Here is a 27,890-nt window from a genome sequence, read left to right as displayed (position 1 = left end):
CGGCGCTAATTATGAAAACCAGTGTAGCAGTAAATGAGTAGCGCACGGTGGCGGGCTGCGGAGTACCTGTGAGGAGGGACTGGGGGTTGAAGTGCCCTGAGTGCCATGGCACAGTGAGCAGCCACACGTAGCCCTGACTGTGGCCGACTGGCCCCCAGCAATACATCACCAGACCTGCAGACAGGTCGCAGAGAAGGGCCCCCACATCCCAGCATGCCCTGCACTCCCACTTCCTGGAATTGAGAAAGAAACTAAAACATTATCTGTTTGTATTGCAAGTCAACATTCAACAGTTTTAGCTCTGTGGTGCCTCAGGTGGACGTGCTCAGCGCAGGGAGGCTTTTAGACATCGCTTCACATTCACACTGTCAAGTATAAACCCGGAACAGGCTGAGCACTTATATTACTGTTTTCTATTTGTATGCAGCTCTGGAGATATGTGGAAGGGTTTCACAGCATTATTATGGGTTTTGATTGACTAATATTTTCATTATGGCTGCAGGGTAGCATGAAGACTGTTAATTTGTCCTGCAGGTCGACGGTGGTGGAAGTAGAGCCAGAAGAAAAGCTGAATAAATGACACTCGCAGGGCACAATTACAATCTGTGGGTCAAAATCAACTGATTAATTATAATTTAGAAGTGGTCTGTCGAGTCTCTAATAAACAGCGTTTCAGACCCGCTGCTTATTAACCAGCTTCTCCACCATTCACAGGTTAATACTGATGATGAAACATAAAGACTTGAAAAAAATCGATTCTAAAATCTTGATGGAGTGAGGCAACTTTTCAACTCTCCCCATGTGTGACCTCCACTTCCTGGAGAGTGCGGCGAGGAGAGTGCCGTTAAATGCACAGTGAGTGACTCTGGGTGGCAGGAGGCTTATGACATGTTGCTTTCCTCCTGTTCCGGGCTGCAAAGTGATGGAAACAGCAGTCTGGTCCAGGTGTCAGGGACATTATCAAAGGAAAAAGGGGGCTGCCTGCAGTAGCTCCATCTCACAGGAAATTGCCAACTCACCCTAACAAAGGAAGGCATAAGTGCACTTGCTGCTGCCTTCAAGGGGAGCGTGATAAGATGACATTATAAATACAGAATTGTTCACAGCGGTGGAGGGGCAGGCACATCAGGCATCTGAACTTGAAAATCCTGCTTTTGCACCTGCACGTCTGCAGCATGTGTAGGTTGATCTGAAACAAAAAATCTGTTTCTCTTCCACTTGGGCTTCCATACATTTCTTTTTTTGTTTAAAATGATTAAAACTGGACGTTTGTAGTTTGAACTATTCTAGAGCTTCATGTTGTTTACAACTTCAGCTCCAGGACGACACAAAAAACCAGAGGAAGAGTAAAGATGTTTAGGAGTGCTCCTTCACATATTGCATTATAAATTGTACACTGAGAAAAATTTGTATTATTTCAATTGCATTTTTATATTGGACAAAATGTATTTCTGTCAGCAAAACAGATTAATAAATATGAAATAACTGTCAAAATAGAAAACAGTCTATTAAAGCTTCTGATAAATACTGGGGCTGTGCTGCATAGTAACCACTGCTACATCCCATCATGTGCAGGAGTCCACTCTCCTGACACACAGTGCCGCATGAGACCTGAAGGGGGAGCTCTAATACAGGCAACTTGCTATAACTTACCTTTGCGTTTTAACTTTCAAAGTCTGCAGGAGGGACAAAGTGCCTCAACTCACATTTCTTGCTACGTTTGATAATACGAAAATGAACGACACAAATATGCTGCTTTTCCAAAAGTCTTGGTGTCTGTGTAGGAAATCAGCTCATTTCCAAACACTGACGCAGAGATCCCATTGGATTCTGTGATGGGGTGAGGCAGCACACTGACTGTAGCAGGGGGGAAGATGGGTGAGTGGGTAATTATGACCAGGGGAACACAGGGCTGTAATCGGTAAATCTATTCTTACCCTCAGTAAGAACTGGTACATTGGATTGATTTTTATTGAGATCATACATTATAAATGGGGCATGGAGGAGCTTACAGCCTTGAGATGGTGGTGCTCACGTGCTTCATTAATTTTTACTTCATTAACTCTCTCCTTCAGACCCCTCAGACATCACAATTCATTGCCGGCCATGAATCCAGCTCCACGGGCAAATGGACGATGAGCCCGGGTGATGCGACTCCTCAGTGGAGTGGATACACCGAGGAACGCTGTCCAAACAAATCAGTAACACATGAAATATACATAACCCAGACATCAATCCTGTACCCCTGCACGAGGTCGCCTCTTTCAAACTTGGGCCTAAAAGATGCTCGTAAAGTAATCGCTCCAGTCATGATAGGACGAAGCGCTGCATCAATAAATCCGTCAAAAAGCCACAGATAGAAAAGGCACGAAACCAGAAATCTTCTCTGGCAGCTGAGGAGAAACACGTCACCTGAATTACTTTCAAATATAAAATGTTTCTACTGACAACAGCACATTTTGGAATAATTACAAGCCTTTCAATGATGGTTTTTAAAATGCATCAGTGACTGTTTAAAATTCTTTGTGATAATTACACATCATAATCCCTCATCCAGACAGATCCTGTATTATCCTGTATTGTGCTTACTCATGTCTGCTGCTGCCACTTACACAAACCAATACGTGCTGCAGCCGACACTTTTTTCTGTTTTTGCAGCAGGGAATTAAATAAAAAAAAAAGTCCCTATGGGCACTTTAGAATAGGCCATTTATTTAATATTATAGCCTTAAACCCAACAATATCAATCAGTCATGAAAGCACCTATGCATGCTGCTCGGCCCTGTGTCACTATTAACTCTGGAGAAGTGATGGCCTCCGCTGGGTTGCAAGGCGAGAAGGAGGGAGGTAAGGTGTTTAAATAAATGGATGGTGTGGACGCCTTGCTTTTTACTTTTTAAAAAACTGATTGACCTATTCAGTAAGGTGCATGTGAGCATGTGTACCATGGTGAGAAATCAACAGCGGAAGTCTTGAAAAGTGTTGAGACTTAAGATGGAGTGTTTGGTGTTTTCAGCAAAACTACAGGTGGCAGAGAGAGACATCGTCTGAGGTAAAGATCAGTCATTTACAAAAAGAAAACCCAAAAAAGTGTGTTATGTGTTTTCCCACAAAAAATTGAAACCTTCACCTGAGATAATGTAACTACTATTTCTCCCAACTTGGAAAATCCAGTCTTAAAGGTACAGTATGTAGAATTTTGTGATATCTAGTGTTGAAATAATAATTCTTACACACTGGACCTTTAAATTAGTTAGTCTGTTAGATTTATAAGCTGAGCTGCTGTTTACCAGCAAGATTTTGACACGGTGGTGCAGTGGTTAGCGAGAGCATTTGAATCCCAGTTTTGCCGGAGGTCTTTTGCATGTACTTCCTAGTTTCTGTGGGTATTCCTGCTTCCTCCCACAGTCCAAAGACATGCAGATTGTTGTTAGGTTAATTGGTAAATCTAAATTGTCCATAGGTGTGAATGTGAGCGTGAATATTTGGATACACTCACGTATGGGATCGGCTCCAGCTCCCCCTGTGACCCTCAAAGGAGAGATAATGGGTATGTGAGTTCCCAAATCACACTTGTGAGTAAATCCTGCACACACACACACACCTCCTAAACTCAGATTTAACATGAGCACAGAGTGAAACTTCCCACAGTGCATGTGATAACTGCCTTCATACTATTCATCACTCTTCACATTGAAATGAAAGAATAGATTAGCAACACACAATTCTGAGAGGAGGGGAATTTGAATTTAAGAATAAAGGAGCTTCTTGGTTCATGGTATTTTAATGATAAAATGGCTGATAATGATGACTCCGAGGCTTTTTAAATGCAGCATGTTCTCTCTCCTAGAGTCTGAGACTGTGTGAAGTTGTTCAAGCTTTAAACTTGTTGTCAGACGCTCTCCCTCACTGAGCATGAGAACAACACATCAGTGAGCGGGAGCTGAGTGCTTTTCCCTCCCAGGCAACATCAACTTCTTCACATTTCAAATCTGTTACGACAGCTGTCCCGGCCAACATTTGCCAGCTCGGTCTCGCCACACACATGTTGAAATGATGATTCCCTCATTACATTCGCCATCAAACAATATCTCCAAAGCTAACAGTTCACAAAATCCAGTTAAAACATTCGGGGCCCGTCTCTTACAGCAAGAATTAATGGGAGCAAAAGAAAAACAGCTCTTAGACAATTAGCACCAGAGACCACTCTATAATCTTACGATTATTTTCACCACTTAAAAGCAGCACACATGGTTTGCGTTGCGGTGGGGCAGAATGAACAACACTTGAGTGGATTTGATTTGGTCTCCCTAATCTGCATTTCCTTTAACATGCCTTCCTCTGTTCCAAAATGTCAGCATTGATCAACTCCAGCTGGAACGGGCCAGCGTGCATCATAGCAGTCGCAGAATCTCTGAGAAGATTTTTTTTCTCCCCCCAAGAGGATTGAATGAAAGCATTTCAGTCTGAGGCGTGTCCCGAGCTGTCGCCTGTGATATTATGCAGATTCAATATTTACTTCCGCCAAGGAGGTTACGTTAGTCTGCGTTTGTTTGTTAGTTTGCAGGATTACGTAAAAAGTACCCAAACGATTTCCATGACATTTTGTAGAGGGGTGGAGCTCGACCAAAGGAAGAACCCACTGAATTTTGCTGCAGATTCAGGTCTGAAAAGTTTTTTTAACTTTTGACATTTTTTTTAACATTGTTGTGGATCTGGATGAAAAAAATCTTGAGGTGTTTGTGAAATTTGGTGAAAATCCAAATTCAAATCCGGACCTAGTGAATTTAAACAGTTTTTGGTGAGGTGATTGTTGCATTGGTGGACGTACACACTCTACTGAGTCTGTCCTGTTTTAGTGAGTGAATCCTCTTGAAATGAAGATGCATTGTTCAATAGAAAAAGAATGGATTCTCAGTTATTTTCACAAGAGATTAAAAGAGAAATATTGAATGTCTCAGTGTAACATATAGAGACGTCTTGTCCATGACCCAAAAAGAGACGCTCCACTCTCTATTCTCACTGTATGAAATTATACGAGTTAAAATAGAGTGAAATTAATCTACAATTCATTTTACTGGGAGAACCCCCCGGGCTCTCAGACGGGCCCACAGGGGTCCCCAGACCTCACTTTGAGAACCACTATATTGGATCTGGTTAACAGATACATCCCACAGCTATGTTCATTTAAATAACACAATGCGTTTTTGTGGATTTAAAAAAAAAAAAAAACTGTAATTGCAAAATGTGAAATTTAACCCTGGGGCTGGTTGCTTAACCAAACATGCTTTGGCTGGTTAGGCTTAGTCACAGAGGAAATGTCTGGCACACAGATTGAATTTGTTCTCTCTGAAGTCAAAGGCAGGAAAACAATTAAGTGTGCGCCTCACATTTCGCTGTGTACCACTTGACACAGTTTTTCACATCACTGGGGCAATTGTCTGCAGAGAGTGACGAGACAAAGCCATTACTTCCAATGTCTCAAAGAGACGCCATTGTTATGTTATGATTTTGAAACATTTCAATTAAGCCACTGATGGATATAATAAATATAATGGTGTGAGACTTGCACTGTTGTCTTTTGTGCTTTCAAAGCCATTTTCAGGATAGTGACTGCCGTTAAACCAGAGGTGCATCTGGTCCCAGAGGTAGGTGTGGGTCGGTGTGCGTGTGGGTGTGCGTGTGGGTGTGGGTGTGGGTGTGGGTGTGGGTGTGGGTGTGCGTGTGGGTGTGCGTGTGTGTGTGTGTGTGTGTGTGCGTGTGTGTGTGTGTGTGTGTGTGTGTGTGCGCGTGTGTGTGTGTGTGTGTGTGTGTGGAAACCGCTATCCTCCAGAGCCCCTCAACCTCCCGTCTCTCATTCAACGCTGAGTCCTTTCAAAACAAGGTGAAGTTCAGCAAAGTTTCTGTGCAGAGATGATCAAACAGTCACATCACTAATGGCGATGGGTGACAGGGCCAGTGAATACAGATCAGCTTTAATTGTGGTGGGTCTTACTGCCACTGTCTGTCAATCTGAGCCTTTGAATTGGTGAAAATTTGCTCTGTTCATTCTGGTAAATGATGTATCCAATTAAATGCTTTAGAATTCATGATCTTCAGTCAAGGTTAAATGAAAGCAGTTACTCCTGTCAGTGAGGTGATTAAAAGCTGCCGACATCAGGCACATTTTGTGCAAAAATTTAAATTTGGGACTAAAGTATGAATCTTTATTCATTACGTGCAGTCCTGCTACATAAATGTCCAGCACAGTTGCTCTTAATCACCTTGATCATTTTAAATCTCACTTCAATCCTTTTTATTAAAAGGCATCGCTGTATTTAAATTACCGTGTTTTACGTATTCACATTAAGCTGTGGCCAATATAATGAACTTTCTAACAGCAAATACATCTTAAAGAGCCACACACTCTTGTTGTTTTATTCTTTCATCAGAAGAATGAAGTTAGTAACCTTTCAAAACCACTTTCTGTTTACAGATGTCCAGTCAGTGAAATATAATGCAAAATAATATATATCTCATTATCTTATTTTCACTATGATTGAAGGGATGTGACGATCCTCACCCAGGAAAACAAAGAATAAGGATTTCTTTTGACAATTGCTTTAAATGAACAATTGCATCACAGCAAGGAAATGAATTCCCTTTCCAACAAGATGGATGTTGAAGCAGGTTATTAATGAGCATATGATGTGCTTGTACAAGTTAGTTTTCTATGTCGCTGTGATGAATGTGACTACAGAGGTGAAGAGCGTGTTGACTAATGAGTATTGTCCAGGGATCTGATCTCGCTGCCCTCTGGGGAGAAAGCCACCGTCTGGATTTCACACATCACATGATGTTAAAACCCCCGAGCTCCATCAGTCAAGCAGCTTGTTAAAGAATCTGCTCCATCACAGTCTGTACTGTGGGAGACGTAACTGACAGTCATATATATATAAATATATATGTATAAATATATTGAAGCAACATTAACTGTTAATAAAATCATAATCAAATCCCTCTTCCCCTCGAATGGCTAAACGTTTAGTGTCTACAGGCAGCAAATCAGAAAACGAACATTTCTTTAAAGACATTTTTGAGAGAACGGTGGATAAGCATGAAATGTGGAGAGAGAATGGGGGAAGAGACGCAGCAAAGGGTCAGAACCGAACCTGCGGACGCTGCAGGAGGCATCGAGCCTCCAGATGCTCCCGTAACAGCATTTAACAACTTAAACTTTTTTTTGCATTTGTAACAACAACTCTTGAGGAATCAGGATTAAATTAAAGTGATAATTCATAAGAATCTCTTGATTTTAAAAAATGCAAAAAGGAGGGTAGTTATCTTTGCTTACGAAAACATGTGAGACTTTGACCTAAAAGTTATCGCTTGCAGATTTTTAAGGCCAATAATGTCAAATGTAAATATAAATGAAAAAAGTAATTTCAACTTCTACGTCCATTAAAAAGGTTGAATATGTGCAACATGAAGCAGAGCACAGAACCCAGTCAAAGCCAACAGTCCCCTTAAATTCAATCAAATTTCACACATAGAAATCAGTTCGCTAGATATGACAGACTTCAATGAAGTATTCACTGGGAAATCAGTGAAAATGTCAAAAAATGTCTCACAATGTTGAAGAAAGTGAAAAGAAAATTCCTGAATCAGGAACTGATCTGGTTCAGCAACAAATTTAAATGGGTCCCACACCACATCCTGCCAATGCACACAAACAAATGCAGATGAAAGCATAACCTCCTTGGCAGAAGTAATAAGTAAAATATGGGAGAATATTTTTCACCCCAAATCACAAAATGCATATTTTGTGATGTGAATCCATGTTTTTTTTTTTACAAGCTATGAAACGTTTTGCAACATGACTGATTATGAACCTAAATTGTGTGATATTTGCACATGTGCAAAGTTTATGCATCTCGTCATAAAAGTTGTAAGGGGGAAAGATTGCAGCTGCAGCACACAAACATTAAAGGGAACAAAATGAAACCTTCTACACTGAGTCCTATAGATACATAATGGGACACAGGCCCAAGGGCCAAGATGCACATTTGAATGACTGCCAAATACATAAACTAGGCTCACTCAGGGGTTCATGGTGAATAAATAAGGCTGTGGATTACATCAAATCTCTTCTCAAACCACTACTCCTGCGTGCCACTCCCAGTGTAGAGACCATTTAAACTCTAGAAGGGGCCAAACATCAGCAGTTGGTCTCCTTTAAACAAGTCTGACTAAAGTAGAAAAATAAATAAAGCCTGCGGCGCTCTACTTTAATGTATTCAATTAACTGGGATCCCTCTAGAGAACTCCAGCCCACACTTGGATAAAGAGACAGCACATCGCCTGAAGATGAATACGCTGAATGCACTCATTCTGAAGACCATGATTGGAAATCTTCCTCAACAGGTTCTTACTTAATTAAACTTCCCTTCATCTGACTTTTCAGTCGCTTTCAAGGGAAAATTGGGAGAGGCGTATTTGAAAAAGCGAAGGGAAACTTTGTTCCCTATCGCATGTTGTTTACAGGGGGATTCATCAGCTGACTCGCAGGGCCCGCGATAACCTCCATGCAGCATCGCCGCGGAAAGTCAGCTGAGCCTGAAGGAACGGAAAAGTATATGAAATCTCCAATTCAATCACAGACAATTATGTGGTGAAATGAGAGAAATTCAGCAGCCGTCAAGTCTGAGTGGGAGGGATAATTATCTGGCAGTCATTACGGCTCCCATAATAGCATTTAACGACATTCATATACTGTATGAACATATTGCACTTGTTGGAAACATGTAAGCTGAAAATAATCGCACCAGCCATTTCTTGTATATATGAAATCCTCTGTAGAAGTGTAACATGTTCATCATGTCCTTGAGTGAATGATCTATGTTAGTGTGAAATTTATCTAATTATCTCTGATATGTCTCATGAGAATCCATTCAGCGTCCCTTTGTACCTTATTTTCCCTCTGCAGCCCCATTGTGCAGCAAAGCCCCAACAGAGTTTCCTATCTATTAAAATCCATCTCTCATCACATCGCCTCCATCCACCGTTTGCTGCACTTTTTCCAGAACAAATCAACTCAATCAAGCTCATTAAGTCTCATTATTAGATATTTATTGTTATCTTATTCAATGTGGAGCTGACAGGTCCACCCCCCCCCGATACCAGGACCTTTGCTTGTCACGCTGGCTCCACGCTCGCTTCTAATTGGCCTCGATTGTGTTGCTATTGCGAGGAAAGAGGAACAAATGTGGCATTGTCTTGCTTCACTGATTTCACACCTACATCACGCAGAGCATCTCTTTACAGCAGGGAGTTGCTAAAGCCAGTGGAATGAAGTGATAGTCGCTTTAATGGTCAGGAATCTGGTGGACGGACGTGGAAAATGGGCACATGAGAGGAGAAAGGTGCCCCCTGAATTCCTTTTGTGTTGAAGTGTGGTGTTAAATTCTGTGGCGGCTCCTTAATGCAGCATGGCGGATGCATTTTCACAGCTGTCAGAGTGACAGAGGGGCGAGTCCCTCCATTGCAGCAGCGTGCCTCTACCTGCTCACAATAGACCTGCAAGGATGGGAGCGCAGACAGATGAGAGAGGGGGAGAAAGGAGGGAGGATATATGTATATGTGTGTGTATGTTGGAGGAGGTGCGTGGGGGTGGAGGGTGCGGGGAAGTTTGTCCCATCGCAGGAGTTATTAAGTTTGTCTCGTGGACACACTTGGTTTCACCAGGGTGCTCATCCCTCATTCATAATAGATGCTAATCTGCTCAGGGCTGACTGATGGCAGAGCTTCCTGCCCTTCATAGAATTAGTCCTCAGTTTTATCAAAGGACCCAAACTGCCTGCTAATTAGACTCATTTCCCTCCAGTATGAATTATTTATTTCCATTGTAACTGATCAGAGGCGATTGTGACGCATCATGCTGCCACCAATTTTCATACAGATGCTGACATGCCACCACAAGTTCTCTGAGTCTCAGCTCTGTCTGTGGCGTCTGTACTGGGAGGAGAGGCTGGTTCAGTTTCTTGTTCTAAACAAACGGTTTTCATTGTTGTCAAAATGACACAATACCAATATATAATACGCATAATACACATTAGTACAGCGGTTTGGCTCTTCATGAAAACAATCTTAATGCAACACTTCATGTAGCACTACTACAAATGTCTTAATACAACAATTTCCAAAAAAACAGTAAGTAACTAAAAAATGACATATTGCATCATGCACTTTACCCACAATGCCATGCAAGTTGCAGTAACTAGGTGTAAATATGTTTATGGTATTTTTAATATGTATTTTGTGGTATTTGACTCTAAAAACACAGCAAAGGTTACCCTGGTAATTATAGAGAATGCAACTCAGTGGCGGGGTCACTGCTTCTGCACAGGATGAAGCTAAACTGAAATGTTGGCTTGAATTTGCACTTGGAATAAAGAGCTCCCTCATTTTACCTTTGCTTACTTGTTTGGCTCAATTTCCTGATGCCTATGTGACCACAAATACCTCGAACAAGGATGTTATGTTTCCATCTGTGTTTGTTGTCGGTTTCTGTATGCGAACACTACTCAACTGATTTCCATGAAATTTTGTGGAGGATGACCCAAGGAGGAATAGACGAGTGGATCCAGGAAGGTATTTTTCACTTTCTACAACATGGCAAAAAAAGAAATGTGCTTCCAAATGCTGTTCTGCTTGTGTCATTTGATTCCATAGAAAGGAGGCTTTAATCGCTGCTCGGCGTCTGTTTCATAACTCACATATGTCAAGCCAGGATTTAGCTCATCTTCCTCATTTGTAGAGACTTCTCTATAAAATACAAACACCAAACTATGTGCAAAATTTTTTGTTGTGTAAATTCTCTTCACATCCCCATCATTTGAATTTTCTTGATACCAGATAAGAACACAGCTCATTCACTTAGAGAAACTGGAAAAACGAAAAAATCCTTAATTGACCATTGTTGGGAGAAATGGAACAAAATCTGCATCAACAAATCAAATAACCAGACGGTCGGTCAGTCAGTGGCACAGTGTTGGTCTGTTGTGTTATTTAGTATTAATATATGCTGCTTTTCTGGAGGGAAAGAATAAAGTCCTCCACACTCAAACTGATTGATTAAACTCAGCTTCAGAAAGAATGTGGGCTCTGACTTACAATGTGAAAGAGGAATATTTCTTCCAACAAATAACATGTTTGATCTTCATGGTAGAATTGAATTTAAATTCAAATAGACTTAAAACATTGAACATTTCTTCTTAATGACAAATACATACTTCTATAGCCACTGTATGATTTTCCAGACTGAAGGTTTATGGATATATGATACAAGTTCGCCTCATCAAAACATTCACTCCCTAATTGCATCTACTTAAGCAATTTTGAGGAGGGAAAAAAAGTGTTGTGCTTAATTGCATTACTATCTGGAAGGCAGAAATATGCAGAGCGAAAAAACGTATAGCAACGTGAGGGAATTGCTAATTAGTCAGATATTTGGTTTGCATTACCAAATGGCACGTTACGCCCCGTGCAGATAGGAGGCTAAAAGACTGAGGCTTCTGTTCTTGAAACTGTAATCAAACAAAGACAGATGTACAGATAAACACTAGAAAGTTTGCAATAATTATTCATCAGCTCTCAGAACTGCTTCTTCTTCTTCTTCTGTGAGAGAGTGGTTTATTACAGACACTTTCCCTCTGTGTGATTTCACACTATAGGTACAAGGTATCAGAGAGCGTACGGCTGAATAAAAAATACCTCCGACCACAATACCCTCTGATAAGCCTAATAAAAACAGCCACAGGATTACAATAGCGTGAAATGTGTAACAGCTGAAATATTCATGATAGAGTATTGTGCCACATTTCAAAAACTCATATTTACAAATCAGTCCAATACAAAGTGCAGCAGAAGCCTGCCATTCTCTCCCCCAGCGAGGGTCAATGCACAATAAGGCTTGGTTTTATCACACAATTTGAAAGTTTATTCAGACTTTGAAGTAGTCTTCTGAAAAAAGAGAAAGATGGCCTTATTCTCTACAATAACACTCCAAACGCTCTCTTGGCTGCCATTGTCACACGAACAATGGGAAATTATGTGGAGGCAAGGAAGGAATTTTTTTTTTTTTACAATGAATATCACCTTTAGTGATTGCAAATAATTGCGTTAAGTGGCTTATTTGCCTTAGGTCGGGGAGGGTGACTCCTGTATAACTAATATAAGGATCTGAACCCTCACCCTCGCTGATGAGGCCTATTCACAACTCGGCTGCCCTGTGCCCCCTCCCAGCTCCTTTGCCACAGGATGAGGAGTGTGTTGTTAAAGTTTCAAAGCAAATGATTTTACACAACGATATTCATCCCTGTGGTATGAAGTAATGGAGCGCTGGCGTTCAATGTTTCTCTCCTCAGTGCAGGGGAGGACGGAGGGAGATGTAGGGCGAGAAAATTATTCAGATTTGTGCTAAAAGCGATCTGGTAGAAACACACTTTGAAAAAATATGTGATGAAACTGACCTTTTTTTTAATCCCTCGAGTGCAATGATTGACAGTACATTTACTCCAAAGCTTAAATTAAGACTTGTGTATGAGTTATTTAAATTGACTCAACAATGGATTGTTAGTTACAGTATAGGTTTTAAATGCTAATTACTTCATTTTAGCAATGTTTAGTTTGTCTTTCATAATAAGACAACATGCACTTTATTCTTATATATATATATTCATTCTTTTAATGTTAAGAAATATCATATGTATAATACACTAAATGTTGTACGGAAATGTTGTACTTATTACTCTTCAATATCCTCTGAACACTTTCATAGTTCTTAAGATATTTCATGCCAAACAAAATGCCTAACCTCTAAAATGTATTTATTTGTCATAAATTCAGTTGCCCAGCAGCACATGAAGTGGTCACAATTAGAAACATTAAAAAGCTAATGACATGTTAATACAACTATAATAATCAATAACATCAATCACCTATAATATCTATAATAATAACATTAACTTCGAAAAAGACTGATGTTTTTGTATTGTAGAATAAATACTTCTTGATCTTAACTTAAATAACATTCTTAAATTATTTTTCTTTTACTTCTTCTTCTGCTGTTTGAACATATATCTAAGATACCACATTTCGGAGGAAATAAGTGAAAACTAATGGAAAAGACTTCTCTGTGGTATATTTGTTAATTTTATATCATATCCATCTCTGGCCAGAAGCCCAGCCGCGTGAACAGAGGTGGATGCAGTTTTTTTCTAGGTTGTCAGACTGAGCCGTGTGCTTCTGTTTGCAAGCGAAATGAAAACTTTGAAACATAAACTTCACAATGTACTGAAAAAAAACAAGGTTTTCCACATCCAGGCAACGTCTGTTTGTCTCATCCGAGTAATTTAACATGATCTTGAAGTGATCTTTTGGAAATAAATTGTGCTGTCTACTATTCATGGTTACGTGAAGCCTTCTCTAAACACCGAGTCCAAACAAAAAACTTGATCTGTTTTGTTTCAGCACTGACCCTTCCTGTTTGGCTGCAGTCAGCTGTAGTTTACCTTTCAGGAAAGAAAAGGCCTTCATGGATTATTAGCCGTATTCTGTCTGACGGTGGAAAACAAAAATATAGAAATGATTGCACGTATTGTGCTCCATTTGAAAAGAGATACCCAGGGAAATCATCAAGAGAACAAAAAAACACAAAAAATATGCGATGCTGCAATAATTACTTTAGGGTATCCAGTGCTCTCTCATGGAATATATCAGTGGCAACCATGTCTGGGCTTTGACCCACAGTTGCTTCAGAAATATGAGGAAAACAAGGGACAAGAAAAGAAACCTCCCATTATGGACAACTGAATCATTCCCTGGATGAGAAACGCTGCAGAACCTGACCACCTGGACGACGACCATCAACAAGACTCCCGGTCAACTGTGGTCTCACTTCACAAGTGATCAGTGCAGAACAAGTTATATTAAAAGTACTCCTGTGCATGTTTACATGTAAAATCAGGTGTTAAGTAAGGGGAAGGTTTGATACGTGAATGTTTCTGTGTTTGAATAAACACTCATCAAGTGTCACACACACAGACGGTCTGAACTGGTCTTTAAAGGGATAGTTCACAGAAAAATGATAATTCACACATTATCTCCTGACCACTACGCTGATGAAGGGGTGGGTGAAGTTAGTGACTCCGCAAAACACTTTATAGGTCTCAGGGGAAAACAGCTTTGCAGCCAAATCCATACAATTGAAGTAAATGTGGGATGATTCTTCAGAAAAAAACCATAAAATGCCTCCATACTGCTCCTGTGGTGTCATCCAAGCCCAGCGTTCAAATTCAACTCAACACCGTTCATTTACAGCAAGTTTTTAGACTCAATGTTCTCTGATATCCTCCTCTGGATCGCACGCACACACCAGAAACACAGCACACACTGCACACACTGCACACAAGCTCTCGCCCAAGGGCATGTGTGGGGTGCGCATTAGCATCACTACTTCCGGTAGCGGACCTTTAGGCTTAAAACATGGTGTAAATGACAACATTTCAAGACGGATATGAATGTCGGGGCTTACTGACACTTGGATGACACTCCAGGAGCAGTATGGACGCATGCTATGTTTTGTTTCTGTCGTTTTTTACGTTTGAAGATGTGTTCCCCACTTACTTCAATTGGATTTGGATTTGGCTGCAACACTGTTCTGTAAACTATCCCTTCAACACTGCAGACGCTATGGCAGAAAACATCTGTGACGGAGTGGATAAAAAGACAATATAAATCAGTAAAGTATAATTAGGCATTTTTAAGATTTTACATAATGAATAGTAGAATTAGTGAGAATAATCAGTAATTTATTGGTTAATTTACAAAAACATGATTAGCCCAGAAAAGAGTGATTTCTTATATGATTACAATAATGAAAAGATTGGGGGGTCACCGACGGGAGGGAAGTTTTGCAGTTCATATGCAGTTCAGGTAGACACTGTGGGAGCCAGCACTTAGCCTATTAGCACTAGTGCCTCAGCGGCGCACAATTAAATGTCTCCATGCAAAATGAGCACTCAGGTCATGTTTAATGGGCAGAGAGTTGATAAAGGTTGAGCTGAGTGGCAGGAGAGGTGACTCACCCTATGGCCGCGGCACAAAGGTGTTGCAAAGACTGGTACGGTCGCTGGTCACCATGTGAACTCCATCTTCGCCATCTTTTCCCTGGGAGGGAATCACATCACGGAGTTGAGAGTGTAACACAACAGCTCCTAATAACAAATATGTTTTCTATGCACTCAGATTTTTTTTGCAGCTGCATCTGATGTTATGAATGCGATATTTGCTTTAGCTGACACATACACTATTACTGTTGCTGTTATGCATCGTGTTGGATGTTCATCAGCCATACTCTAATGGATCTGCAGCTGCACGCTTCATATTTCCCCCCGTAACGGTGCAGACAAAAGACAACATGACACATAACATAAACCTTTGAGTCGATACTTTCCTTTTAATGGAGAAAGATGAAAATATCAATACCAGCTCATTTACAAATGCATTCTGTTGCCCAGTTACTTATAGCTAATTGATTTTAACAGCCGCACGGGAGACAGAGCAAGAAATCAATTGCAGGGCCAAGTTAAGTGACTGCGTGACAGCTCATATTGTGGCCAATCCAACATGGTCTAATCTGAAAAGACAATAATCCAGCAGGGACAGGCAGGAGGAGTGACTGTTCCAGCAGAGTCCACCTCCCTCCACGGTGGCAAGAAAGCATGAGATGAAGTGGAATAAATTCTCTTGGTAAATGTTATTACAAACAATATGCCTTCATGAAAAAGGAAAGAGGGAAGAACAATCTGCGCCGGACTGACCATTCTGCGAACCGTTTATCAACTTGAAATGTTATTTCATGCATTAGTACTTCACAAACTGCTTTCCCCCATGGCACTTGCAGCACAAAAGCCCTCCGATTTATGATTACCAGTCAACTAAGCAATAGTCTGTGGCCCCCGCCGACACACCACTTCCTTTTACTTCCCTCGCCGTGAGCTTGTCTCAGGGCCCCTGCAGGTTCAGAGACAAGGCTGTCAGGATAATGTGATCAAGGTGGATGCAGGCTGAGAGGAGCTAAATCGTGGCTGGGGGATGACATTCTTTGATTTTTAACCATTACAGAGTTTTCACAGAGCTGCAGTCAATTTATTTTATTTATTCTAATGAAGAGCATTAGGAGTGCCATAGTGTGCTGCACTGCACATTGATCGCCTCGTTAATCACACTTTGCAGACACTCGCAAATCAAGTTCTAACAGCAAGCACTGAATCAAGTGCAATGAAGCATAAGCTCCTTCACAATTTATGATCTTTCAAATTGCATCTTTTCAACCATTAAATTGCAAGATACCATAAATTTTTATCCTCTCCTCGTAGGTGCCGGCATTGATTCTGTCGTGTGAAAAATAGAACAGTAGTAAATTCAGGCAGTTAGACAGAATTTAAGCCTTGTCTTCGGAAAGGAAACTGAATGGCACAAGGAAGGCTGTTAATTTGCCACCGAGAACAAATATCAGGAGTGATAAAAATTTAAAAGTCCAACAGGGGCTTCTCAGACATGGCTCCGATGGGCTCCAGTCCTCTGCAACCTTGAGCTCTTTTACTTCACTTCCTCTCAAATGCCAGCGCACATTCAGACTCTTTGATCCACCATCTTTTAACATTAGGTATCTGATGTGCTGCAAAATTAGAATGAAGTTCTCCCCATATGAATATGATTCGCTCCTCTTTTTCACGTGGCCCATAGGGACAGAATCAGCTGTCAACAATTCATATTACATATATGTACATGCACAGTGCCAGTTTCTCACTTTGTGTTCTCACCCTGAGCAACAGCAGTCAGGTTTCCTTGAAAAAAGACCTGCAACTGAAACTCAGCACTTAAAGTGGTCATTACATTTAACCTGTGCAAATTTAAAATAGCTGTTACCTGCCCCATACTGTTCTCAGAAAATGGCATAATTGTTCTTAGATTGCGTCTCACTCGCACCAAGCTGTAAGGAACACTTGTCAAACAATACAGTCAAATTAGTTCTCTGTGATTGAGCATGTTGAGGATCTATCCAGTGCATTACATATCTATGAAAAGAAAAAGGAGTGCTGTGAAAAAAAGTCTCAATTACTGTGATAAAGTAAAGACGAGGCGAGGGGGAGCAGTCAGTGGCTTCCAAAGGTGGAGGGTTCACCTCTTCACATCCGGAACAACTCTTACGTTGTGATTGGAGACTGGGCCTGTTGTTACCTGCGGCATGGAAATAACAATGCCAGCAATATATGTACAAATTTAAGTGAGACACATCTGTATGTCTCAGAGTATAAAGCATGCGGATGCTGCAGGAACAAGAATATCTTAGTGAGAGCAAAGGTTGATCCGTGTTTAAGAATTTAAGAAAATTTAGAAGCATCCACACTTATTCTTTACTCCTTATAGCTGCAGATAAAAGTCTCTCCTTCACCAACTCCTGCACAGAGGAAAGCAGGACAGCATTAATCACACAGCGCTGCCTTGAAAAAGGTGAAGAGTGAGACTGCAGCGGCATGGCCGACAGCCGTGGAAGATAACGCTGCTCCAGTCACTGTCATGGGAGGAGCTGCCTGACTCCAGACAGCACACAATACGTGCGACTCCACACACCCTGAGAGAACTTAACGGTGGCCAGGCAGCAAAAGTGTTTTTGACACCGACCCTCCCCGAGGGAAGGCAAATCAACAGAGGAAATAGCATGTAAGGAAAACAAACCATAATAAAAGGCATAAAAGCTCACAAACATTGGATTGATCAGACAATTACAAACCATCTGGCTTGTTAAATGCAATCTGCTATCGCACGCAGCCCGACAGTTTAGCTTTTTGCAGTTGGACTGTTCCCAGATCGGCCAATGACTGAAATGGATGAGTCTGGAGACATTCTATATATTTTCCTATGGTCAAAAACTGCAATGACTTTATCAGGCAAAGCAGCAAAGACTCTGTTAGAACGTATTACAACAAGAATCAGTTGTTACTGTCTCAGGATTCAATTGTATGGAAATTTAAATGTGGAAACAAGACATCAACATTGTCTATAGTGACCTGCTTCTGGTGATATATGAGCCGATCACAGGTCGCTAAATCTACCACAGCCAATCTGTGTTTTCCTCCACAGCAACATGTTCAAGTTATCATTTATCCTGTTTTGGATAGGTGCTCTTAATAGAGCAGACCCCCCCTTTGTTGCCAACACAGCTCAGCAGCTCATTGCATCAATATTCTTCTTTTTGAAAGTTTTCTTACTGTAGTCTATCTTAAGAATTCTTGAAATAGTCTGAATGTGTCATAATAAAAGTCATCAGTGAACCTCACTGTTTCTGTTTTCATTGCTATGAATCATCTATGTAGTTACCTCCACCAAGGAGGTTGTGTTTTCATCTGCGTGTCTGTTAGCAGCATTATGCAAAACTATTGAACCAATTCCCATTAAATTTTATGGAAGGGTGGGATATGACCCAGGGGAAAAAACCCTTTAAATGTTGGAGTTGATATGCATCAGAATTGTTTTTCAGTTTCATTAGCATGGCAAGAGAAAGCATCAGCCTTGACAGAGGTATGTCCTCTCCACACACCCTTCTAGTTTGTTGATTTGGAGTTATGCACTGTGTCATCATGCACTGCTGTGAATACCCACTGAAGTACTTGATGTGTAATCATCCTTAACTAAAAATAGTCCAGTTGGAGCAATGCTCACACAGATGATTTATCATTTTTTTTAAGTTAAAGTATGTTTTTGAGATCAGTTTTACAAAATCTAAGTAGGCCAGAGACAGTGCAGAGGAGATAGGGTAAATTAAAAAAAATGCAAAAAAGCAGAAACAGATTCAGTGTGGGCGGCCATCTGCCTCGACCAGTTGGGGGTAGGGCAGAAGAAATGGAGAGGAGAGGTTGGTGGAAAAGATGGGTTGGGACACCAGGACAACTTGGACTGATGCATTCTTAGTTTAGGGCCTTTAATCGGAGTTGTTGAGATATATAAGATTATCCCAAGGCATCTCCTAAAAAATGCAAATATCCAGTGTGAAAGTTTGAATGTAAATCTGAGGGCACAGTACACTGAACATCTGCATCACATCACAACACAACAGGCATCATTCAGATCTTAATTTGATGATACATGTCTAAGGGATGATGCTCTGTGCCGATTCTCTTCTGAACTGCAGCGCATTGCACTTCCCATAGACATCTGAACCCAAACACAGTTTGACTCTCGTGTCTTGGCGAGCACATATCAACAAGCTCACAATGCCACACTCAAAAAGACACTTTCACCAGCCCAACAAAAGGGAGATGCTCCGGGCTATGACAACTTCTTGCGAACGACAAAATGCCGCCTGACAAGCATTCAAGGGATGGTTGAGCTCTGGCAGATTACAGAGATCTTTATCTTTTCATAAAACGGAGTGCAGCATTTAAGTGCCAATGACTGAGAATACAATCTGAATTGTAAAGTGTGTCACAGTCATTACATGGAGATGTAGGGCCAGTAATGGTGAGAGTAATTGTGTGATGACAGTTTCACTGCACAGTGACATTCTCTAGGGCATTGTCATCGTCCCTGACAGGTAATATGGGTCCACTGGGAATTGGGTATGTCTTACAGTTGGAGTTTCTTGTTTGTAAACACCCACCGACCCCCTAAACGCCCACCCCCCCTCCGACCCATCTTTACTTACAGCTTCGTCAAACCTCAGAACTCACAGTGGCTTTTCAATATAGCTGCGGGTCTGAGTGAGGTAATTAGACGTTAATGTGATATAATGGAATCATGGCGGGTTGTTACATAGGGAGAATGCCGGCCTGAGCGAGATCTCAGAGTGAAAAGCAGAATTGCTTAAAAATCAAAACATGCTGTCAGAAGCTCACCTAAGCAGCAGAAAATGCCCCGACTTCAGAATACATTACAGTGGTAATTGCTCTGACAAAATTACCTTGTCTAAGATGAGCTCAACCAGACATCAGAGATATGCATGTCGATTGGCTCAATTTCATGATCATTGGGAGGCTGAAATCAAGGCCTTTATGTGAGAGAAAATCAACAGGGAAATTGACATAAACACCAGAGACATTACACTGAAAGGTAGAAATGGCTTCATTTTCACACTGCATTGTTGTGAATCTATTTAACCTGAAGCTGTTCTTTAAAGCAGCCATTGTTCAGGTGGAAACTGGTAAGCCTTTGACACAAACATACGGTAAGTGGAAATTGACATACTGCGCTTCAATTATTAATTTGAGAATCTTGATTAAGATTCAGAGCATGTTGCTCCCTCTAGTGGTTAATTCACCTTTTGTTTGTTTAATAAAATAAGCTTAATGTAATGTTTACTTTGTGTAGTTGCGTGTCAAACGTTTGAGTTACTGTTCCAGATCAAACACGTCTCTCTTTTCACTCCTGCCATTGTTGTTCCCAGCTTTTGCAGCTTTGAGACAAACAAAAGAGGCTGAACATCAGCCAACGCTGAGGGAAATTACTTAATAAACAAAACCATAGCCTCACACACGGACTCCACCTTTGATTGTTAGTTGTGGCTCCGTGTGTCTGGGCTGCTCCTCACACGTATCAGGACAGCGAGAGTTAAAATGCCTCTTGTGTCTGTGATCTGATGAGGATCACCTTCATCCATTTGAAAGGTGATTTCTGAGCAAAATTGTTTCCCCGAACACATGCTGCTTGAGCCGAGAGCACATTTTTCCAGCATGTTAACAAACATGTAATTTCCATAAACACAACCAGTAATTGACAGCTTGATTTGGGCTCTGCCAGGAGGCTGACAGACAGTTCTTGGCTGCTTTAATGCAGGCAGCACCGGCTTAAGGCCTCACCAGGCTGTAATGAGCTTCTCGCTGCTTTGTCTGGATTAGTCCGAGAAACACAGACAAAATCTCACACAAATCCCATCCAACAATCCTTATCTTGTTAGATTACATCACGTACTGTAATTCACAAATAACATCAGATTAATAAAGAGTAACAGTGAAGTATCAGCGACGTGAATCAGGTCTTAAACAAGGTGTCCACAGATAAAAATTGAAAGATTTTAACCTTGTTAAAGAATATTTTAACTTGTTTGTTCCTCTTGTTTCAAAAGAAAAAGAGAAATGCCTTGCAGAGATAGATGTGAGGGACATCGCAAAGGTAAACGTATTATTTCACTATGGTTTTTACTGTGAGCAAGAAAAACACAAAATCAACCAAATTAAGCATTTGGTTAATAAACTCCAAAATTTGGTTCAGTTATCTGTAATTTTCAGATTAGCACATTATGAGACATTTTAGGAACTTTAGCAACATTTTGTGTGGAATGTTACAGACGGGTTTAAAAGTTTACATTTTTCAAAGATCTCATGATCTGAATGAAAAAGCCATCTGACCCACTGAATAATGAACGTGTAATGGATTTGGTCTGGTTTGGTTGCAGACGATCACTGCGGTCGGTATTGAACTCTGCAGTATCTCCAGCCAAAGGTTTGCTGCTTGAACATCAGCAGCACATTTGGCTTTTTTCTCTTCGTCAAAAGCTGTGGTTCAAGAGCAGCAGAGAGACGATGGCGAGCACAAGAGGAAAAATAGACTCTGATAAATCCGTATTGAACAGTGTGTGAAGGATGTTAATACATATTAATGGTGACAGGAATATTTGCAAGTGAATACACTGGCAAAGGGGATTAAACATAACTCTCCATAGAAGGGGAGGTATCATCACTCCCATTCTGGCGTGGGACTCGGCCGTATCAGATTCATCCCCATGCACAGTTCCAGCAAACACTAAGCCCTTATCTCTCCACTGGGCCTCTCCGGAGAGTTTACAATTTCTCGCTTCGTTGGAGCCTGAGCTGAGCTTGTTACTGGCACAAAGGCTGAGAGGTGGCCTGGTTGAGAGCACAAAGCCGCCCTCACCTCTGGACAGACACACATTTCCCTCAGATAACGGACGACTTGTTGGACAGCGGCACCAGGGTCCCCCCTGTACGTTAGTGTGAACGCCACACATCCTCCAAAACTGTGGGTCCAGCAACAAAGTTTAAGTTAAAAAGAAAAACATACATGAGACAGGAACATGGCTCCAGTATGTTAATGAGTCGTGTTAGAGGTGGCAGAGGGACGTGAACCCGGCAGATGTGATCTGGTTCCTGGGAGACACTTAACCGCCCCACCATGGACGCTATTCTCTGAGGGCGTTTGCTTCTCCACTGATTACATTAACTCCCGAGGGAACTCACGATAGGCGTGAAATTTAGGGTAAATGTGCCATTTAACCACACCAGTATCTTTTTTTGGGTCATTTTTAGACAGATAAATCCATTTAGTTAGGTAATTAGTTTATTTATTTATATTTTCTTTTGTATATTTATTTATTTAGTTATATAATTTGGTTAAACTTATCATAGCAATGTCCATTTATGTTTTCCAGGTATTAAAAACCTCTTAATGTATAATAAGAAATCCACGTGCACTAATATAAATATCTTTTACAGACTAAAAAACAAGGTAACTATATTCTGAGTGATTCTTTTGGAAGTTCAGACACTGTATAATAATATATAATAATAATATACACAACTCTGACTTCAGATTGAAACATATAATGCCCCGATTTCATTTCATCAGTGGGTAATATGCTGGTGATGGAGTTTATTGTAAAGCGAGTTTGGGAGCTTCTTCTGGAGATAATTTTATAGTATTTGAAAAAGATTTTAGTGTCTAAATGTGGCTTGTATCATTAAAGCATGGCTGTATTCAACCTCTGAATTTGCAAATGAATAGATGTGAAAATAGTGAATTTCAGACTTTTATAACTTTTTACAACTTTTAAAACTTAGTGAAAGTAGATTGATGCGTTTACCTGAGACAGAGAGATGGATACAGAGAGGCCCATAAAAAAATGGTTGGGTTATAAAACCACAAAGCTCTGAGGAAGCTTTATTGAATGAAGGTTTGCATGTGGCCTTGCTTGAATGCAGACGATAGTAATGACATGAAAAAAAATATTTGAACTCTATTCTATATAAGATCAAAATGCCAATATGGTTCCAGCAGGTTTGAAGTTGACAAGTAATATTGGATTGCTGCTCGTCTTACACTAAAGTCTCCCGGTCTCTGCGCTTTCCGCAGACGTGTTGCTGAGACAGCTCCGGCATTGTTTTCTGGGACACAGTGAAATTCTATTTTCAGTTTTACTTGGTGCAGTAATTATCTGCATTGTTGGTGAGAATAAAGAAAATAAAGTGCATGAATATGTGCCGGTCAATTGGATTCTGTCAGTTCAAGCAGAATTGGGTACACAAGCGAGCGGCTTGCCAGCTTGTAATAACGATGGTGTTTGCGTGGAACAATTTCCCCTCTAAAACAGCTCATCAACAGAGAGAGTCTGTCACCCAGGGTACGGAGTGACAAGTCTTCTGCATCTTCGTCTGTTATTAACATGTCTCTTGCGACAAGCTCAATTATCTGACACTGCCCGTAATTTCCATTCCTTTTTCTGGCACAATGTAAAGTTCCTCTCCTTCATTTTCAAAGCTGGTCGTTTTGGATCCGGCAAATAGTGATAAAAGACGTGTGTGGGAGGAGGATGTGAAATCTGAAGGAATAACATCTGCAAGTCACAGTGAAGTTGCTCGAGGCTGCCTGGCTGAGGCCTTGATCATCTCTGATATTTACCATTTAAAAAGCTTAACATTTTTATAACAGTGATGCTACATACTGAGTGAGGGGGCTCGGATCATTTAAAGCCAAAAGTAATAAAAATAACAAAATGAGTGAGAGCTACTATTAGGGTTAGCATTGTGACACTGGTAGATGTCAAACTTAAAGTGCTGCTAAAAAAGTGGAAGTTTGAGAATCAAACATTTCTGGCCACAGTAGAGCACATACCTTCAACACTCCCCTTATGAAACCACATTTAAATTGACTCGAGGCTGATTTTTATTTGGATCCGCAACAAATTGCACACACTCATAAATATCAGCCCCCTAAACATGTCAGATATTTTTCCATCAAGATCCATAAATTATTATCTGAGAAATTAAGGACAAAGTTGCAAAATGCCCAGTCTCACAATGTTAAAGAAAGTGTCACAAAAGATCCTGGATCAACCCCCTTATCTGGATCTGCGCCCTTCCCCCAAATGTCATGGTAATCCATCGAGCAGTTTTTGTGCAATCCTGCTATAACAAATGAACAAGCAAACAAAGGGACAGGGGTGAAAACATAACCTCCTTAGTGGAGGTAATAACTGAGTAAACTCTGTCTGCTGATGAAAGTCATGCGATCTGATGGAAATCTTTAAAACAGCTACTAAATGGACTTAATGGTAATATATATAATAATAAGATGTCTTCTAATTTTGTTTGCTCAGGATAGTGCAACTCAATGGTCTTAACACTGAAGCTATATGCTAAATGTTGATTAAATCAGATTTCAGATGGCTGTTATCAGTATCAGTATGCGTGTGTGCGTGTGTGTGTGCGTGTGTGTATGTCTTTGACCTTCACGGCATTGACTTCTGACCTGTCTGTGCCGTAGCTGCACTAATTTGAATGTAAAATAATTTTCTAAAGAAAGACGCAAAACACAAATTAAATCAAAGGTTCTTCCTAACAGCGCTACTTGATTAATGAACACGTAGAGACATGCTTCCTTTTCTGATTCATTTTAATGAACCATTTCAACTTTCAGCTTTTTTTTTTTTTAAACAGAGCTGCCTAATGATTATTTTCCAACTGCCAAAACTCTGTCGCAATCATTCTGAATAACCCCAAAAGCCATTCAAAGATTAAACTCAAATTCTTCATATTTTGACAAATAGAAACTATGAGTATGGACATTTTAAAACCTTCTCTCTCTAAGATATTGGTCTTTTCTTGGGAATCATGAAGTTGTAGTCTTCTATTTTAGTGCAGGCCTGTTAGAGGTTACCTTACTGCTTCGACTGCCTCTGCTCGCGTACGGAGGCACGCGTGGTAAAAAAAAAAAAAGTGAAAATGTTCCACCAAAGTGAAATATAGCTGCGAGTGGGAGTGTCTGGGTTGCTGCGGGTGAACGTTGGAGGAAGTGGTAATGATGACAGCTCTAACTCAGTGCAGGTGCAGTAAAGCATGGCAGGTTGGTCAATTGCCCAGAACCCATTACTTCTCCCACGAGACCAACCTTGTAATGTGCTAGGTACCTTCTGTAAAGGATTGACCTATTGTCAACAGAGAAATCTCCCAGGTCTTACATCAAGACACAAGTGCACCTCCCAAGGTTACGCAGGCAGGTTAAGAGCGTGTTAAATGTCTGAGTGCGCTGTTTGCTAACATTTAAAAATAAAAAAATAAAACTAAAACACTGGTTTACTTCACCATTAAACCAGCGGATCACTGTTAGCACAGAGGACAGTGCAGAGTATTATAGCTACCGGCAACATATTCTCTGTCTACGCTCCTTGGTCGCTCTCGTTGGACAGGTTTGGTATTGGCCTGTTGAGTTGTAGGAGATACTTTGTGTTTTGTACGAGAGCACAAAGCTGGTGAATGTAAAATTCATGATACTGTTTCTCTCTGTGCAGGAGCTCTAAACATTCAAAACTGTGCCGGAGATGGGAATAGGATGACCTTGGGTGTCAGTTCCATCTCTGTTCCCGTGTCATCTTCAGACAGCCACTGTTTGACCACTATCTGCCAGATGCATTCTATCCGACACTTGTAACAATAGTGTAAATGGGACGAAAATTGAGCTCACCTTAAAGGCAGACTTCAGTCCTCTTGAAGGCTGAAAGCCCTGGATGAGCCCGGTGCCCAGTGGCGGCTCAGAGTCCTTGTTTTGCTCCCTGAAACGTGTGTAATCAGAGAGAAAGTCCAGCACAGATTACAGTCTTCAATCAGTCAGGGAGGAAAATGATATGTACATCATTGTCTCTGCAGCACATCCCAGGCACTGTCAGCGTGCATGCATATTACCTGTGTCAAAGCTGCCAGGGACATGACGAGAGAAACTGAGAGCCATCACAGAGCCGCCACTCAGGGGGGTGTCGAGTCTTCGTGCGCCGCAGCCGGATTCAGCCTGTGCGGGGGACTCTTCTGTGACCTCCAGGATGTTGTTGACACCGTTTAATGTACATTTTCAAATACAAAACATCCCCTTTCATATCTGAAATCATTTTCAATGGGCTGAGTAACACTGAGGGCCAGCTCTTGTCACCAAAAGAAAATACAGCTTTTTTTTCTCCTTCCAACTCGAGTCCGAGGAAGTTGAAGTGACTGTCTCATTTGACCTTGAGGTGCACAACAAAGACAGAGTTATTTTGTACAGTGGAACAACAATATGACTGCTGCAGGGAATGGCTAAAGATGATTGCTCCTAATCTTCTCATATAGATCTCTAAAATCATCTTACACAATTGTATCCTCCCTGAAAACAGACACACGCTGTGAATGAGGGCAAAGGTGCAACACGATGTGGAAAATTTGATGGAGCTGTCTCATTGTTAAGAGATTCAATTTTCACAGTTTGTTCTGGAATAAAAACATCCGTTCTATACAACTATGCAAAACAGCAGGAGAGGAACATTTTACAATAAAGACAGCAGAGATTGATTGCTCTGGAAAAGGAGCATCGTGAGGCCATAATTTGCCTGAAACAAGAGCTTTTAATTTGAAGTTGTAAACGGCTCTTTAGAATATAAAAGGGAGGACGGAAGATGGTTTGCAGCCGAGCCAACAACACACGGAGCAGACTTTTCTAACCACCTTACTCCATAAATAACGGCCGAGATACAAGACAAACTACATTCACAGACATGTGACTGCTTGCCGTGGCTATCAGGTTTGCATAATGGCCCCCTCTGTCCCACACCAGGTATCTGTTCACCTTGAGAAGTCCAGACCTGAACGCAATGTCAACACGAGCACTTTGCAGCTCGACAATTCTGTTTGTCTCCTTGGGTCCCGCTGGGGCTCCAGAGGGAGGTCACCAAATTGTCTCTGGAATAAAAAAAGGCGCTGACCTTTTCTAAATTGGCCACATTCAGTAGACAGGGAATATCAGGTTATTGAGTTGATCCATGCTGTGTTTCCTTGCCTGGGGAAAATGATCTAAGCTATTGTCTGCCTTCTGTAGTTGATCAAGGGCAAGAATGTGTCAGGAATGTGGAAACACAAGGCACCTTTTTTTAAACTGTAGTTTGAAATGTTCTAATGGTTTAACAGAAAAACACCATTAGTTCCTTGCAGCAAACACAGTATTAAGCAGGGAGGTAAGAGCTGTTCACTTATGATGAGACTGGCAGTTTATATCCAAAAGAAAAATGAAATAAAGGCATGCTCTAAATTCTGTGAGATGTTTCATAGAAAAGACACATGGTAAGTGAATGCAGCTGCAGAACCCCAACAATTCATCACACTGTACTTTCAAGTTGTTGATTCCTTGAGAAAGGCAAATAATAGTCATTTTGCAAAATTGCAGGCCTATCCTTCAACAACGGAGGAAAACAGTTAAAATTGGGCAGAGATAGGGAAGAAGCAGCCCGCTCGCTGAAGTATTTTGTATATTTGGGACAGTATAATGCAATAAGTCATTTCTGCCCGCAGTTCACATTACCTCCCAATGGTTAAGAACCATAATCCCAATAGCATTTTGAATTCTATCACACATACACTCAGAAATGTTATTGCATGATTATAGTGTTCCTCTGCCTCTGCAGAGTTATTGTGTTTATGCATTTTGCACATGAATTGGAAGAGAAGTTGAGCACCATGTACAATTACACTGCTATTCAAACGGAGCCAGGAGAACCAAAGCTATTTGGTGCAAAACAACTTGTAGTGTTAGAAATATTT

The 27,890-nt window shown here is 40.9% G+C and overlaps 1 long non-coding RNA gene across 1 annotated transcript; it reads right to left on the bottom strand.

The window, feature by feature from the left end:
* Positions 1-66: 66 nt before the first annotated feature.
* Positions 67-26,152, bottom strand: LOC138411916 (uncharacterized). Its single transcript, XR_011244404.1, has 4 exons — positions 26,013-26,152; positions 25,795-25,882; positions 15,126-15,207; positions 67-233 (listed from the first exon to the last, which is right to left on the bottom strand). It is a non-coding gene; the product is annotated as an uncharacterized lncRNA (long non-coding RNA).
* Between the last annotated feature and the right edge of the window lie 1,738 nt (positions 26,153-27,890).

Source organism: Paralichthys olivaceus, chromosome 10 (assembly GCF_024713975.1).
Source record: "Paralichthys olivaceus isolate ysfri-2021 chromosome 10, ASM2471397v2, whole genome shotgun sequence".
In the NCBI taxonomy this organism is placed as follows: Eukaryota; Metazoa; Chordata; class Actinopteri; order Pleuronectiformes; family Paralichthyidae; genus Paralichthys; species Paralichthys olivaceus.
The sequence above is the reverse complement of the archived record's forward strand: the minus strand, read 5'-3'. Positions and strand labels throughout refer to the sequence as shown.